This window comes from Cygnus atratus, chromosome 1, assembly GCF_013377495.2.
Source record: "Cygnus atratus isolate AKBS03 ecotype Queensland, Australia chromosome 1, CAtr_DNAZoo_HiC_assembly, whole genome shotgun sequence".
Lineage (NCBI taxonomy): Eukaryota > Metazoa > Chordata > Aves > Anseriformes > Anatidae > Cygnus > Cygnus atratus.
In genome coordinates this window covers 192,313,179-192,329,258 of record NC_066362.1, presented here as the reverse complement: position 1 = coordinate 192,329,258, position 16,080 = coordinate 192,313,179, and positions in this window count along the sequence as shown.

The following is a 16,080-nucleotide window of genomic DNA, read 5'->3' as shown; positions in this document are numbered from 1 at the left end:
AATTTTCCTTTAATAGAAAAGATTTTTGTCCCGGGATCAATGTCTCCCACTGAGAAAGTAAACATCTGTTTTGCAAAGCATTTCTAAAGCAGCAGGAGACCATTATCCTGTGACAACATTCTATTACAATTACTTTATTACAGTCAGGCAAAATGAGTGATGTGTAGCAAATTTATTCTTTTTTCACATTCTGCCAAATCTTTCTGTTCTCTATCCAATGACTTCCATCTGGAGTATTGCCTGGAAGGACGGCTGGGGCATTCTGCCGTTTGTCATTAATGATCTCTTGAATTACGATTGGCTTAAAGAACAGATCAATTTTATGTTTCAGCTACTCAGAAATAAAGTTCATCTGCAAGACAGAGTGGATTCACATTGATGAAAGCTGGTGTTCTAGTAATCAGGTATATTTGAGTCCATCATGTTGCAGTGTCTTACTGAAGGAGTATATAATTAATCTTGTACTGTGGGATGAGATCCTACATAATGAAGGCAGCAGAATCTGGACCTTAATGGTCATAAAACACCCTAGTCTTAGCACTCTCTAAAATCTCATGAATGAGAAAAGAAAGTACAGGTGAGTGATTCCATGACTCTCAAACTACATAGTAGATCAAGAGCAGAATTGGGAAAATTTTGTTGCCTAATCTAACTTCAAGACAAAGTTACTCAGAATCAATTTCATTTGCTCTCTTATTTCATTAAAAATGGCAGAGAAAACAGCTGAGTGAGCGGGGGGGGCAAATGAAAAAAAAAGAAAAAAGAGTGCACAAATAACAGTGCTTTGACTCAAATGATTAAATCAAACTGAGACTGCAAATCTCAGGGAGAATTTCTGAGGGCATACAGCTTCAACTAATTGTCTAGAAGGAACACAGAGATGACTAAATATTCAGACTTAAAAATTTATAAATTGTAAAAGAAAAAATATAGCGTGGCACTCACAACCTCTTATTTCCATTTGACTTGCAGAGAGAGCTAGATTTACTGAATTCAACACGGGGTGAGGTAAATTGAACCTTTCCTTGATTAGCAGCTCTTGTGTATTTTGAGTTTTTTACCCTGAGAACAGCAGGTAACAGTGGTTTCTGTCTCAGAGTTACCTATGAACCTCACCAATATTTGTTTAAAGCTGCAAAACAAGAAGATGGTAATGGGCTACTACATGGTCTACAGCCACCTCAGCCCAGCACTCTGTAGCTTAGTCAAGCCACTATTTATAGAACAGCTTCCTACAGAAGTCACTTGTTTTCACCCTTGCAACCACATTTATTCCAGATAGATTGCCTGCTACAAACAGTTTTTATTGAGGATATTGATGTCATCAATCAGACTAGACCAATGAAAATATAATAGTAGCTCCATGTGAGATTAAAGCTGTATTGTACTGGGAGTTCAGACATTTTTTCTAGACTTCTGGAGCAGCTCCCTGCACTCTTCACAGACCACAAGAATCCAAGTCCACAAGGATTTTGAGAATTTCTTGTGTCGTAGGCAGAGGCTGAATGTCCAAGATGTCCACGTTTTCTGAAATGTCTGTTTGGGCTGGCTCATCTCTTGTGGGAAGGCAGAGTTGATGCCCATGAGACAGGTTGCCCCTCATGTCCCAGGGCTCTAACTTATTTGTAGAAATTCCCTTTGGTGGTCTTTCACACAGCACATAATACCTTCCAGGTAGCACTGTGGTGTTCACTGGGCTGAGGATAGGACACAAAAGCATCAGCCAGCCCTGGAAGTAGAGACAAGGAGTCAGCACATAGGTCCTGGGAAAATTAGGGCAGTCACAAAGTACTGAACAGGTTTTACTGGGCTTGAACCTTAGCTGATCACAGAATCACAGAATCACAGAATCATCTAGGTTGGAAGAGACCTCCAAGATCACCTAGTCCAACCTCTGACCTAACACTAACAAGTCCTCCACTAAACCATATCACTAAGTTCAACATCTAAACGTCTCTTAAAGACCTCCAGGGATGGTGACTCAACCACTTCCCTGGGCAGCCCATTCCAATGCCTAACAACCCTTTCAGTAAAGAAGTTCTTCCTAATATCCAACCTAAACCTCCCCTGGCGCAACTTTAGCCCATTCCCCCTCGTCCTGTCACCAGGCACGTGGGAGAATAGACCAACCCCCACCTCTCTACAGCCTCCTTTAAGGTACCTGTGGAGTGCAATAAGGTCGCCCCTGAGCCTCCTCTTCTCCAGGCTGAACAATCCCAGCTCCCTCAGCCGCTCCTCGTAAGACTTGTTCTCCAGACCCCTCACCAGCTTCGTCGCCCTTCTCTGGACTCACTCGAGCACCTCCATGTCCTTTTTGTAGCGAGGGGCCCAAAACTGAACACAGGACTTGAGGTGCGGCCTCACCAGAGCTGATTACAGGGGGAATGACGTTGGAGTAGTTTGCCAGGGCAAGCAGTGCTGCACAGTATCTGGGAGAGGATGAGCCAGTAGGAGAGCTTGTATGAGGAGGGTTTTCTTGACTAGCTCATCCAGGACCTGGCTGGGAGTCCGACAAAGCCTTCCAAAGGAGGTCAAACCAGTGTATATAGTACAGTGTTGTACTGCATCTTCCGTAGTGTCATCTGAGCAAGCTAGTCATTTCCACAAATGTTACCTTTTTGTTTGTTTTTACACTTCATCATTTCACTATTAACAATTTGATACTTTCTACTAGATGTTTTCAAATTTAAAAATGACAAAATGTGTATCCTTGTCATTAATGTTCTCTAACCAACTGGTCTAAGATTAACACACACTGGCATCTTGTCTGATTAGATTATCTTTTTCTTTCTTATCCTAATGACAGGAAATCTCAGAATATTTTACCCAGACTTGTTTAAAAGTGAGACCTCGTAATGTATAACAAGTGGGAACAATATCTCTTGGAAGCTTCTTTGTATCCTATAATGGATAAAGTGATTAATAAATGGTATACAATGACTTGCTCCCATGAAGCACAAAAAGGAATAAAGAGGTTTATTTATATATAGCTTCAGCAACAGGAGAGAGAGAGGGAGAACGTGCTCATACCTATAGATTTAGATAATAAGAAACAATTTGAACAGTACATGACAAATAAAAAATATATGCAGTATCTATCAATGTGGTATTATTCCCTGAAAAAGGTAGCCAAAATGTTGTCCAAATTAAAAAAAAATCTTGTTGAGCTTCCAGATAAAGTCTATTGAAATAAAATTTATTCTGTTTCACCCAGAGATGGCAAATGAATGGAAAAGTAATTTCTGCAAGCAGGTTTCCAAATGAACATTGCTCCTTACAATGCTGGTAGAACTGTCCCAGCCTATTTAACTAAGGTTGAAATTCTTACAACTAAGGTTGTAACTGCCAAGCTAACCTAGCACTGCATCATGGTTTTAAGCACTTAGTGGTGTTCAGGAACTTCCCAGATGTTCATCTGTCTAACCTGTTAATGTCATGGCTACTTGTAGAGAAAGAATCCTAATATTCTAGAGAAATTTTTACAGTAGCTGCAAAATCTGGTGACTGAAGTTGTAGCATCTGTCCAGGAATCCATCTGTCTATTTCTTCTGTTTTCTTGCATTTTTAGTTCTTGAAAATTTAGTTGAACTTCTTCCTCATTCTTCTCTGTCACTTGACTCCTTATAACATGGCTACAGGTAAATACTAAGGTAAATGCTTTTCCTGTCATTTGGTTCCTGTCACTTTCTTCTAGTTGTGGAATGCAACCTTCAAATATGAATACTTGTGTTACTCAGAACACTGTCACTCTGGCTGATGTTACTTAGCATCAGGGCACCACAATTTCATATTTCAAGGTTTCTTGTGTTCTTTGCAAAACATATCATCATGTCCCTGAGGAATATTTCTCTGCAGAGAGTAGCATGAATACTAATGGGAAAGCTATACACTGAGAGGGTTTAAATAATATATCTTCAATGTTAACACAAGTGGAACCAAATATATATATACATATATATATATGTAAGCAGTGCACACTTGCAGCCCAGAAGGCCAATTGCATTCTGGGCTGCATTAACAGGTGAGTGGCCAGCAGGTGGAGGGAAGTGATTGTCCCCCTCTGCTCTGCCCTCATGAGGCCTCACCTGGAGTCCTGCATACAGTTCTGGGGCCCCCAGCACAAGAGGGATGTGGGGCTGTTAGAGCGCGTCCAGAGGAGGGCCATGAAGATGATCAGAGAGCTGGAGCACCTCTCCTGTGAAGAAAGGCTGAGAGAGTTGGGGCTGTTCAGCCTGGAGAAGAGAAGGCTCAGGGGTGATCTTGTTGCAGCTTTTGAATACTTAAAAGGGGCTTATAAAAATGGTGGAGAACAGCTTTTTTCTCGGGCAGACAATGACAGGACAAGGGGGAATGGCTTCAAACAAAAAGAGGGGAGATTTAGATTAGAGGTTAGGAAGAACTTACCTACACTACCTACTCAGAGGGTAGTGAGGCCCTGGAACAAGTTGCCCAGAGAACCTGTGGATGCCCCATCCCTGGAGGTGTTCAAGAACAGATTGGACAAGGCCCTGGGCAAACTGGTCTAGTGGGTGGGATCCCTGCCCATGGCAGGGGGGTTGGAACTGGATGTTCTTTAAGGTCCCTTCCAACCCAAGCTTTTTCATGATATATATAATTTTAGCTTCAAAATTTGGTTTGAACTGACTAAAATGTTCGGAGCGGTGGAGGCGGTGGGGGGAGACCAAAAGAAAAGAAAAATATGGGGAAAAAAAGCACAAATCTTTTCTCTACAAAATACTCTTATTTGATTCTCAAGTTATTTTGTGCAAAAAGATCTGACAAAGGTAGGTTACTATGAGGGAATCACACATCTGGGGGAGCTGCAATGTGTTTGCCATAACATCACTATTTCACTTTCGTAGCATGCTTCATTACAAACTTCTCAATGCGATTTGCAAGCAATTACAAAGCAAATGTCTGTAATGTGAATAAGCTTGAGCAAACATCTGAGATTTCATGGTGGATTTAAAAGCATTGTGGGCCCAATCCAATAGGCAGCAAGCAGTTTTCATCGCTACCAATATGGTCTGAGGCACTCAGCACCTTGCCGGAGGACCTTAGGACTTCTCTGAATCAGTCCTTGGGTGAGTCAGACTCAACATTTTTATGGGAAAAAAATAAATAAATCCACAGGCAAGGTGAATATAGCTATAATAGGAATTTAACTGCTTGTAGTAATGCAAAAATAAAGTCTAACTGCAAACAACACTTACTGCTAAAGGAATAATATTTTAAAAAAAATGTTCTCTTTAAATTAATAGAACAGATGAGCAAAGTATTTTTACTGCAAAGTGCCGTTAAGGGCCTGAAACAATGGAACTGAGGCTTAAGAGAATATCTTTAACATTTTGCTGTTAAAGCCAATGGGTAAGCTAGATTTATGGAATACTTCTCTTAAAAAGACAAAGTAGCTCTAACCTTTCACTGTGGTGGTGCACCCAAGTGCCTGGTTTGCAAACTGAGTGAACAAGACAGTTCTGGTCACCTGTCTATTAAAGTTTGCCGTAAAATCAGTTTTTCACAATTATTTTGGCTAAAGTCAAACCACAAAAGTGAAAAATATCTTTTGCAAAGCAGTGAGAATTTGATTCAAAAGAAAAAAATGAAAGAAAGTACTAATATAGTTGGCTTGAACTATTTTTAGTACCAATCTGTGCACAATACGAAGCACCTGTAAAATATCATGCCGTTTTTACCATGAACTGAAATGTATGCCTGCTGCAACATCTCAAATTCACTACACTGTTTTGTCTTCGTGCATGAGGTTTTTCTTCAGATAGTGTCAAATTTTCCATCTATTGACAATAGTTTAACACTTTATATGATTCAACATGAATAAGGTGTCAAAAATGTTAAAAAAGCAATTTCTGTGTTAGTTGAATACGAACACAACACAATTAAAATTCATTGCAGCAGAAGGAAACAGGTTAACACTGAAAACATCCACACTACCTCAAACGGTGAGCATTTCCCTGGATGTTGAGAAGCACCCTGAACTTGGGGATGAAAAGTAGGAAAATGTTTGTGGCATTGTGGTATTAAACTATGCAGTTCATTATGTAGCAGAAATTACTTTTTACTTGCCCCAAATGAATTGAAATGGCTTAATGTGGATAAGATTTGAAAATGGAAGAGAAAATGTGAAATCACATTAAATGAAAATATAGAGACATGAATAGATGTTGTGGTTCTGGCTGGGTTAGAGTTAATCATACAAGCCTCTACGAAGAAAGATAACCGTAACTCTGAAATAAGAAACACTGCCATTGCCATTTGTATGAAAATAAAGAAACTTCAGAAATAAATAAAGTTGAGCTAACATTAGCATAACCAAAAAGTTCCTAAATAAACAACTTTTTAAAGCTGGGAAATAATTCATGGAAGCACTGTGCTACTGTCTGTGGTAGCCCCTGTCTGCTGCTGCCAGTTATTCTTAAACATTTCAAATGCCAAAATTTTTCCTTCTTCTTCGCATCCTTTCCTTCCCTGCTCTGTTCACCCTTACTTACCAAAAAAAAAGTAAACATACAGGTCATTAAATATTAAAAACATTAAAATCTTGATTCATATAAGGATACAGGCATATAAAACAGCAGCAAAGTGCTTTTTATTCTCCTGTTGGTAAGGCAAGTGTTCCTGTTATTATGGAGCAAAGCAGTTTCATCATAATCTGAACACTTGAGACATATCTGGGAGGAGAAGAATTTTCAGGGTAATTGGGTTTTAAATAGTGTGAAAGGTCTTGTGAGGAGACTGCTTAGAGAAGTTTCAGCCTTGGTGAAACAGAAATGTAGGTGGTAGAGACCGGCACAGAGACAGATTTAATGTCACAAGAGGCAAATTAGAAATGGACAGGTAAAGGATTCAAATATAGATATATGACTTACCAGAGCAGAAAGTCCTGCCAGTTAAAACTTGCCCACTTCAAGCTCACTTTTCATGTCTTCTTTGGATATTACTGAAAGATCCAGAAAGATTCTGGTTTTACATGAAATGAGAAGTCACTCCAAGGAAATTTTTGCTTCTTGCAAACTGCCCATCATTACATACAGCTGAGTAGCTGTATGCAATTCCACATTAAGAAATTTAACAGTATAAAACTTCACTTTGCTAGCAAATTCTGGCAAAGGAAACTTCAATCAACATTATAAGTCTTACACTCTTCCTTAGCTTTCTTTGACTTAAAACGGGAATTTGACTAAGAGAGGACCACAAGATTTGTGTTCTTCACTTCTTCTACTGAAATCTTTTGGTTTATTTCACTGTTGAGAGACCAATGTGCATAATGCATACATAAGACTCTATATTGAAGACAACACTAATAATAGAGTTTTATTATTTCAGAGGAAGGGGATTTATTGGTTTTGAGTGCTTTTTGTTCCAGGTAAGAAAACAAATATGACTAACAGAAGGAAAATCAAGCTCTACTGGGAACAGCAGAATCATAAACATGAGAGCAAGAGAATTTTAAAAGGTGAGGTTATAAATATCTTACTGCTGGGGAGACCCGTGGAGAGTTTGCATAATCTTGGTGAGAATGAGAAGACCAACAAGCCATTATACTTGCAGGAAAAATGTCAGAAGCAGCAATATTTACCTTCAAACCTGAAGGAGAGAGTAGAGATGGTGGGGAGAAGAGCTCCCAAGGTATCAGGGAGCATCACTGCTCACCTCAACATCACAGTCCAGGGCTGAAGATACACGTTGAGTTGGACTCGATGATCCTTGTAGGTTCCTTCCAGCTTAGGATATTCTATGATTCTCTGATTCTGTGTTAGAGCTAGGTCTCAGCAGGGCTGCTCATGCTTTAATGGGGCTCGTGGGGTGCAAGCCTGCCCTGCCATGGCCATGCCTGTCCCCTGCCTGTCCCAGCACCCAGCACCTTCCAGCCACCCACCCAGCACCCTCACAGGCACTGCAGTTCCCAGCTGCCCTGCAGCCTGGTTCACACTGCCAGGCTTGGTGCAGTGGAGTAAACTGGGGGGCTATCACTTCAGCTCTAGGAGAGGTAGGGAGAACACCAGGACTTCTGCCCATCCCTGCTCAGCAGCTTTTCTGCACCTGTGCAGCTGTCAAATGAACTCCACAAACCTTACATCACATGCCTCTCCCACGAGGGCTGCCCACTGGTGTGAGACACACTGTATGGCATCCCATGGTGGTAGCATTACTCATCCCAACAGCCAAGGAGACCTCCTTTTCAGGCCTCACCTTCTGGGAGAAGAAAGTGATTGATATGTACAGCAGCAAAAACTTTCCAAGAACTCTCTTCTAAAAAGAAATGCACAGAAACATAAAGGTTTCTGTTGCAAAATTCTATTATTCATTATAGGAGGTTAGGAAGCAAGAATGACCATGCAGCATGCAGCAATGTGGAAGATCAGTCTTCTTTGAGAGCCCATTATGTAAAAAGAAAATAAACGTGACCAGTTACCAAGCATGTGTCAAATCCTCAATATTTTTCTATCCACTTGGAAGTCAGAGACTTGCTGAGGGCACAGCAAAAGGTATATGACATTGTTACAATTCAAATAAATTCAAAATCTTAATATTTGAATGGCTTATATTAATTATTTCATTGAAAACATTTTCAGGAAATAAAATAAGAAAGGACTGAAAATAGATGCAGAGAAAAGAGACAAAGAAAGACAGGGAAAAGAGAAACAGAAAATGAAGACACAGAGAACAGTGATGAGATGGGCAGCAACAGAGCAGTCCTTGGCATGAGTATATTGCCCCAAAACCCCGAATACTATAGTGTGAGGGTACAAGTCAAAAATAAGTAACGGTAGAAGCTAAACCTCCACTGATTCATTTGGCCAAAAGCAAAAGCTTGGAATGTAGGCATTTGCCTTTCACCTTCACTGCTCTTTATAGCCAATGCACAGAAATAGGCACTTCTGCAGGAAGGGGGGAATTATTTCATCCCAAAATAGATGGCTACAAATAGGTCAAGTGAATCATTTCTTGAAAATACCTACTTCTCTTGATCAACTCTGAAAGGAACCTAGGGTTACTTGTTTCATTGTAAATGTTTATACCATAGATAGCTGTAATTAAGTGAGGTGATCCTTTCCCAACCACTATGCAAAGATGAGATTCCTCTCTTCATCTTTGTATGCATCCCCCATGAAGATAGTGACAGCTCCTCTGTGGATTCTTATTCCAGCTCACAGACTAGATTTTGATTCTCTGCACCTAACATATTGTATTATGTATGTTTCTTAGGTAATAGAAAGTTAAATTTACTGCAGTCAGATACTAAAATAGAAACTGAAGAAAAAAATTACAATAATGCCTCAGGAGGCATTATAGATCAATGTAGATATAACTACCCAAGCCTGCATAACCTGTAATGAGTTTAATAGAAGCAGTACGAACACACAGTATTATTGTGGTCAATATTGAGAGAGGATAAGGTCTGAGACACAATCATTTTTAAAATTTCTATGTAAGTGAAAACAAGGACATTTTGGAAGAATGCCAAATATTGAACAATATTTTGACCATTTGTAGATGTTACATTTTGACATCAACACTTGCATACAGACACTGATGACAAGTATGGAAAGGAAAGCTGCCAGAGGGCTTCTGCACTGTGCCATGGCTTATGCTTACTGAACTTGCAGATGTTCAAACTGCAGCAGCTCTACTGTTCCCTAATTCTAACAATTAAACAAAAACTGGTGGGAAGCAGTATCGCTGGAGCAAAATTCATCTCCTCTGCTTCATCCCCATTCAGCCTCAACAGCCTGAGGTTGACACAGGTTGGTTTGGAATGGTGGGGTGTCACTCCGAGCCACCAGGTGAAACTTTTCTGCTCCGTTCTCCTGTTTTTGTGTGCTCTGGAAGGACACAGTTCAAGTTGCTTCCTGTGGAGAAAAGGAGCCCTTGGGGAACCTGAAACCGCCACATCCCATGCCGCTGTCCCTCACAGCAGCCCTGGGAGGTGCACAGGAGGACAGGTAGTCACCAGGAATTGCACATGGGCAGAATCCCACTGCGGTACATGTAGTGTGGAAAGCCAGCTGTGGACTCCAAGAGCAACCTCAGAGTTTCACATGGAGCTGTGAGTATCGTGGCTAATTAAAAAACAACAGGCCTAAGCCTCAAACCTTATCAACGTAACAGATTATAATGACCATCACACAAAAGGGACTTCTGCCATGAGAAAGGCAGTCAGGCATTGGTCAGGCTGTCATCCAGCACCATAGGACACAGTGCAAGTAACTTCACAGACAACCATGACAATTGGCACTGTATCCATATTACCAGATCTGAAAGTATTTCTTGATGGAAATTCCAGCTACAACTCAAACTCATGCTAGGGACAGACAGGCTTCCATAACTGTGCCGGTCACCACATGCTCCTGTCATCTCCCTGGGCTGGAGACCTGCTGGAGTAAGATCCAGTGAGGGTGCAGAAAGTCATGGCCATGCAGCCATAATGGTGAAAGAACTCGAGAACTGGTCCGTACCGGTCTTTAGTGTCTGGGCATAGCAACAGGATCGGTGTCTGCAGGATTCAGATGATGACAGCCCTTTGACTCCATCCCCTTGGGCATAGTTCCTCAAGTGTCACCTGGAAACAATCTCTCTGTAATAGTGGACTTGCTCTTATACAAAAGTGTGAAAAGCAAACTGAATCCATTATATCTACATCAGAAGGAAGAAAGATTAAGTTCTACACAGTAGGATTAAATTTTTTTTTTGCCAAAGTTTGGTGTTTCAAAGCTAAAGGGTATGTTTAGCCTTCATAAATTCTTGCAACAAAAGCAGAGATTTAATTTTCCTTAGTCAGATGAGATTTCCTGAAAGAAAGCATGTTATCAGGAGGTATTGTTCACATGTGCCAAAATCTTGCTGGGTTTTCACCCAAGTCTCAATCAGGCAGATAAGACATGTACCAGCCTCCAAGAAAGGCTCACATAAAAAAATGGTACCTTGTTGGGCAGAGGAATGCTCCAAAATGCAAATGATGTCATGCTCGTGGATCTTTTTGTCTGGCAGAGATTTAAAAGAAAGTAATCATATGGCAAATGTAGATATTTTGCTGTTTGATAGCCTTTCTAGTTAGCAGTTTTGCTCACTGTCAAATCATACACCCCTGTCTGGCATGCCATGAATTACCATCATCTGTTTGTCTCTGGGTGAGTGTCCTCTGCCTTTGTGACTGACAGAGTGCAGAATACCAACAATGAAACAAACACCTAAAACAGATTGATCTGGCTTTTGCCTGCAGCAGCTAAAAAATCAGCAGAGAGCTGCAAGTCCAGCAGCAGCACAATGAATCACAGCAAAACTCCCTGCAACTGGCAAGAGATGCTATTTTCTCACCTTTGTGCTTGGCTGTTTTCTGCAAAGCACTTTTCACTCCTACCTGGTTTTGACATGGAATTAATAAAAATAAAGCCAACCAGCTACCAGCAGCAGTCAGCAAACTATACTGGCAATGAGTTAAGAAAAGCAAATGCATTAACAATGAGGGAGGCATTGCCATCATCCTGCCACTCACAACCATGTGTTAGGCTGATGTCATGCTTTTGAGAAAGAGGATGTCAGGTGAAAGCAGAGCTCTGCCCCTTGTGGTGCATAGTCCAGTGTGACAAACCCCTAGGGTAACTTTTAACAATTCACTGTCTTGCTCTAAATATGTAAAATACCATTTGACAGAGCATAAGAACAAATCAAGGGCAGCCAGCAGGCATTTGCTTGCTGAAGGCAGGGGTCAGTCCTGTTAGCCACTGTGGCACGAGCTGCTCCCATTACATTTGTTCCAGTTTCTCTCTGTGCTGGGGGAATTCTTCTTCCCTGGACAAAAATCAATTAAATGGTCTCTCCAGCATGGTTTTCACTTCCAACTGATCATTTTTCCTCCTCCTGTGCAGTTCCTGTTCACATCCAGATCTCCACAAACTCCTCTGTGCTAATTTTCTGTCCCACTTCTGTGAGCAGAGCCCAGCAGCTGCCCTGTGTTAGACCAGAGCCAGCTCCGGACGGCTCCAAAAGGGACCTGCCGCTGGCCAGAGATGAGCCATGAGTGATGCTGGTTGGGCCTCTTGAAAAGTAGATTGAAGGAAGGGGAAATCTGCTGTGCTACAGCAACTGGGAGAGAGGGGTGAGAGCTGAGAGAGAAGCAGCCCTGCAGCCCCCAAGGTGAGTGCAGCAGGAGGGCAGGAGGTGCTCCAGGCACGCAGCACAAGTTCCCCTGTGGCCCGTGGAGAGGCCCCTGGTGGAGCAGGCTGTCCCCCTGCAGCCCATGGGTCCCACATGGAGCAGATCTCCATGCTGTGGCTCTCAAGGGGAGAAGATAGAAGAGGGTAGGTGGGAGAAAGATGTTTTTAGTTTGTTTTCAAATTCTCACTTTTCTAGGCAATAAATTACATTACTCTCCCTATGCTGAGTCTGTTTTGCCTGTTACAATAACTGTTGAGTGATCTCCCTGTCCTTATCTCAACCCTTGAGCCCTTTCCATCATATTTTCCCCCTTTTTCCTTTGAGGAGTGAGACAGCAGTTGTGGTGGAGTTCAGCTGCCCAGAAGGGTAAAAACACTATAAATGGTCTCCAGAATGGCACCTTTCTCTTGTCTGAGAGTGTTTTGAGTGCCTAAGCATCTGTTGCTTATTAGACTTTTGTGCTGACACATCAGCAAAACATGGATAAGAGTATGGGGAACATAATTCCTCTGATGGAGGAGAAGCCTCAAATGATGTCTCGAAACCGAGGCTGACAGGCTCTGGTATCACTGGGAAAAATGTTTTTCTTCTAATTCACCCTGCAACTTCTTACAAAGTCTTGGGGCAGGAGGTTGGGGCTTTGAGAGGGGATCAAAGAAAGTGTGGAGAACCAAAAAGCATAGGAGCACCAAAGAAAACATAGGTCCGCTACTAGATGGGGAGGGTCTCCTCACAGACAATGACATAGGCAAAGCAGAGACATTTAATGCCTTCTTCGCCTCTGTCTTCAATGCTGATGATGGGCTTCGGGACCCAGGGTACCCTGAGCTGGAGGACCATGACAGTGGGAATGACAAACTCCCAACCGACCCTGAATGTGTGCGGGATTTGCTGCTCCACCTGGATCCATACAAGTCCATGGGTCCGGATGGGATTCATCCCAGGGTGCTTAAAGAGCTGGCAGACGTCATCACGGGACCTCTCTCGATTATTTTTCAAAGATCTTGGGAATCTGGTGAGGTCCCATTGGACTGGAAGCTGGCAAATGTTGTGCCAATTTTCAAAAAGGGTAAGAAAGAAGGCCCTAGCAATTACAGGCCTGTCAGTCTCAAGTCAGTGCCTGGTAAAATTATGGAGAGGATGATCCTTGAAGTTATTGAAGCGCACCTGGGGGACAATGCAGTCATTGGTCCCAGCCAACATGGGTTCATGAGGGGTAGGTCCTGCCTAACAAATTTGATTTCCTTTTATGATAAGATCACCCATCTAGTCGATCAAGGGAAACCAGCTGATGTGATCTTTTTGGACTTCAGCAAAGCTTTTGACACGGTTTCCCATAGGATCCTACTGGACAAAATGTCCAGCAGACAGCTAAACAAAAACATCATATAATGGGTGAGCAATTGGCTGACGGGCAGGGCTCAAAGGGTTGTGGTAAATGGGGCCACATCTGGCTGGCGGATGGTCACTAATGGGGTCCCTCAAGGCTCCATTTTAGGGCCAGTCCTCTTCAATGTTTTTATAAATGATTTGGATGTAGGACTAGAAGGTGTTCTGAGCAAATTTGCCAACGACACTAAACTTGGAGGAGTTGTGGACTCAGATGAGGGTGGAAAGGCCTTGCAGAGAGATCTGGACAGATTGGAGAGCTGGGCGATCACCAACCACATGAAGTTTAACAAAAGCAAGTGCCGGGTCCTGCACCTGGGACGGGGCAACCCTGGCTATACGTACAGACTGGGCGATGAGACGCTGGAGAGCAGCCCCTCAGAGAGGGATCTGAGGGTTGTGGTTGACAGCAAGTTGAATATGAGCCAGCAGTGTGCCCTGGCAGCCAGGAGGGCCAACCGTATCCTGGGGTGCATCAAGCACGGTATTGCTAGTCGGTCGAGGGAAGTGATTGTCCCGCTCTACTCTGCGCTGGTGCGGCCTCACCTCGAGTACTGTGTGCAGTTCTGGGCACCACAGTACAAAAAGGACATTAAACTGTTGGAGAGTGTCCAGAGGAGGGCGACAAAGATGGTGAAGGGCCTAGAGGGGAAGACGTATGAGGAGCAGCTGAGGTTACTGGGCCTGTTCAGCCTGGAGAAGAGGAGGCTGAGGGGGGACCTCATCGTAGTTTAGTGGAGTACTTAGTGTTAGGTCGGAGGTTGGACTCGATGATCTTGAGGTCTCTTCCAACCTAGAAATCTGTGTGGTCTACAACTTCCTCGCGAGGGGGAGTGGAGAGGCAGGTGACCTGTTCTCTGTTATCACCAGTGGCAGGACCCGTGGGAACGGTGTGAAGCTGAGGCAGGGGAAGTTTAGGCTGGACATCAGGAAGAGGTTGTTCACCGAGAGGGCGGTCGCACACTGGAACAGGCTCCCCAGTGAAGCAGTCACTGCACCAAGCCTGTCTGAATTTAAGAAGCGATTGGACTGTGCACTTAGTCACATGGTCTAAACTTTTGGGCAGACCTGTGCGGTGCCAGGAGTTGGACTTGATGATCCTTATGGGTCCCTTCCAACTCGGGATACTCTATGATTGTATGATTCTATGGACCACAGTGGTGGCACACTACATGTTTACCTGACCATACAGGCTGACAGGAACTGTAAGTTTGAGAAGGTTCACAAAGTTGGACTAGAAGGCAGACCCTGAGAATTTCATAGTGGAGATAGCTACCAATGCTAGCCACATATGATATAAGAAGACTTACACCTTATTTTCTGTCTACTACTACTGCAAGAACAAGGAAGCCACAAGGAAGAAAAAGTCTTAAACTAGAGTTTTAACTCTGAAATCCCATCTAAGAGCTTTGCATGTTACAGTAATCTCATTTTTATTAGCCTGTTTTTTAAGGAAGGTGTGGCATATGCTATTACACTGTCTGTGTGAACCTCCCTAGGTCTCCTCAGTGACTTCTGAACCCATTGGCCAATTTTAAACAAATATGAAGTGTAATGCACACAAAGGCTTGACGAAAAAGGAAGTTTGTTAGAAGAGGGAGAATTTTTTGGTTGCCCTAAGGTGATGGGAGCACTGAGGTCTCATACATTACTAGCCACCACAGAACTGTGCAAAGTCAGTCGTCCTTCATTCTTCTGCTTGCACTGTTTCTTGTTTTTAAGATGTGGATGACTGTGATATATGGTCTATGCCAAAATGCTATCTACTGTGATCACCCCCATAAGGCATTAGTCTATCTTCTGGTCAAGCTGCACGGATACTTTTCATGTATTATATCTGATCAGTAGGCTTAGATGATGTCCCTTATGGTCATAAAGTTACTTGTGGTTCTTGTAAAAGGGCCAGGAGTGGCCATGAGCAGGGGGGTACATGGAGACTTATAAGTGACATGCACAAAGCCAGCAAGGGTAGAGTAACCTTTGCACATTATGCAGGAGCTCATAGTTCATGTGAAAATGACCAGAAATATGTCTTTTGGGGGCTCCACATACCCCAAATTTGGAGCCCCTGGATCTCCTGCTCTGTGATAGAGCTAAATGATAGGAGGGGTAAAGGAAGAAAGGAAGAAAGGAATTCTTGGGCAGGCTGACATGTCCCATGCCCATAACTATATCAGAAGTAGGGACAGAGCTGGGGATATAGGCTGTCCCAAGAACCAGACAAGACTTTTTTGTCTAGAGAAAAAGTCGCCACTTCACAACCCACTGCTACAAGGATATAATGATGAAGCTGTCAACTTCACGTGGCTGTCTCTGATACCTTCAGTTACGTCAATTACCTTTGTTTACTGAAGTGAATCACACCATAAATCACTCTAGGTCAATTCAGTGATCCAGTTGTACATAGTGCTGGTTAAGATGTATTTATATGCTTTTATCTGGAAACAAAACCATTTTGTGTCTGCAACCTTGCAGCTATGGCCTAGATTGCGCCCTCCATACTCACCAGGACCC